The sequence below is a fragment of the Salmo salar genome, chromosome 01 (assembly GCF_965601325.2).
Source record: "Salmo salar chromosome 01, fSalSal1, whole genome shotgun sequence".
Lineage (NCBI taxonomy): Eukaryota > Metazoa > Chordata > Actinopteri > Salmoniformes > Salmonidae > Salmo > Salmo salar.
The window spans coordinates 54,512,501-54,514,681 of NC_138291.1; positions in this window are offsets into that span (position 1 = coordinate 54,512,501).

Sequence of the window (2,181 nt, forward strand, 5' to 3'; positions counted from 1 at the left end):
GCCCTACTTGTGCACATTGATCCGGTGCAGATTACAATCCATCTTATTTTGTCCATAATTTGTTTACTAAATGTTTCATTCCAGTCCCGTGACATGTTACCTTTGAAGTAATTCCGATCACATATCTGAATGTCTACTCAAACATATCCCTCAATAAATGTTAAAGCCCCTGTGCAGTCTCTTTAATTTAAGTCTCTTTAACAAATGTTTATTTACAATGGCAGATAGGATCGTCTAGAGTCTAGAGCCTATCCCGCTTACTCGTTCACAGTAGGAGGATACATATGCAAATAAAAGATGACTGGTCATTGGTCAGAACAATCAGATCAGATTCTGAGGTTCAATGACAAGGTTGCTGTTCTGGAAAGAGCCAAGAACTTGTCTTCCTCAACAATTACTATCCTGAAGCTGTGCGCCAGAAGATAAAATATCTCTTCCCGGCCATGAAAGCTGCCAGAGCACGTGGGGGCATTGCTTACATCCTCTATGACAGGCTCACTATCCACCCTCCCTCCTAAAAGCCTGGAAGGGATGAGAGAGCCAAGCCCGTGGGTTTGTAGTTTCAACCCCACAGCTCACACACCAACTGATTAATGGGCTGCTGAATGTTTATTTATATCTTGCTTTGTTTTTTCTTTTACGTATTATGAGACGCTACCCAGGAAAGGGATGAAAATAGCCCATATTTATGTAGCCTTAGAAATAAGGTTCATAAAATCAATAACTTGCTAACATCAGATAGCATTCAGATATTAGCCATTTCTGAGACTCACTTAGATAATTAATTTGATGATACAGAAGTAGCAATACAAAGACATAACATCTATCGACTGTCATTCACCGCGTTCTTATCGGCAGACTCAACAGCCTTGGTTTCTCAAATGACTGCCTCGCCTGGTTCACCAACTACTTCTCAGACAGAGTTCAGTGTGTCAAATCGGAGGGCCTGTTTTCCGGACCTCTGGCAGTCTCTATGGGGGTGCCACAGGGTTCAATTCTCGGGCCGACTCTTTTTCGGTATATATCAATGATGTCGCTCTTGCTGCTGGTGATTCTCTGATCCACCTCTACGCAGATGACACCATTCTGTATACTTCTGTCCCTTCTTTGGACACTGTGTTAACAAACCTCCAGACGAGCTTCAATGCCATACTACACTCCTTCCGTGGCCTCCAACTGCTCTTACATGCTAGTAAAACTAAATGCATGCTCTTCAACCGATCGCTGCCCGCACCCACCCGCCTGACTAGCATCACTAATCTGGACGGTTCTGACTTAGAATATGTGGACAACTACAAATACCTAGGTGTCTGGTTAGACTGTAAACTCTCCTTCCAGACTCACATTAAGCATCTCCAATCCAAAGTTAAATCTAGAATCAGCTTCCTATTTCGCAACAAAGCCTCCTTCACTCATGTTGCTAAACATACCCTCGTAAAACTGACTATCTTAGCGATCCTTGACTTCGGCGATGTTATTTACAAAATAGCCTCCAACACTGTACTCAGCAAACTGGATGTAGTCTATCACAGTGCCATCCGTTTTGTTACCAAAGCCCCATATACTACCCACCACTGAGACCTGTATGCTCCCATTGGCTGGCCCTCGCTTCATATTCGTCGCCAAACCCACTGGCTCCAGGTCATCTATAAGTCTTTGCCAGGTAACGCCCTGCCTTATCTCAGCTCACTGGTCACCATAGCAACACCCAGTGGCGGTTCTAGACCATTTCAACTGGGGGAGCCAAGCAGTTGTACTGTTAGAGGGGCCAGTTACATTAGACGTTATTGTTGTCATATTGTTTTCTTCACTGCATTGCAGGCATTAGCAGGCAAAAGACCATGTTCATAATGCAGATGCATGTGGTACGATACTGTTGTGTTCCGCCTAAAGCCGTCCCTCTAGAAAATGTGTGGGTTAAATTAGTGTTCTGCGTTGCCACTCTCTAATAACGGATGTAAAAAAAGGACGGTAGCAAAAATCAGTTATGTAAAAATGATTTCACACTCCACATTTAGGGGGGCCACAAGGGGGTCCAAAATTGTTGTCACAGGGGCACTGCTCTTTTTGCACCCCAGTATTGCTACTTGCACATCATCATCTGCACATCTATCACTACAGTGTTAATGCTAAATTGTAATTATTTCGCCACATTGGCTATTTATTGCATTTGAACACTGT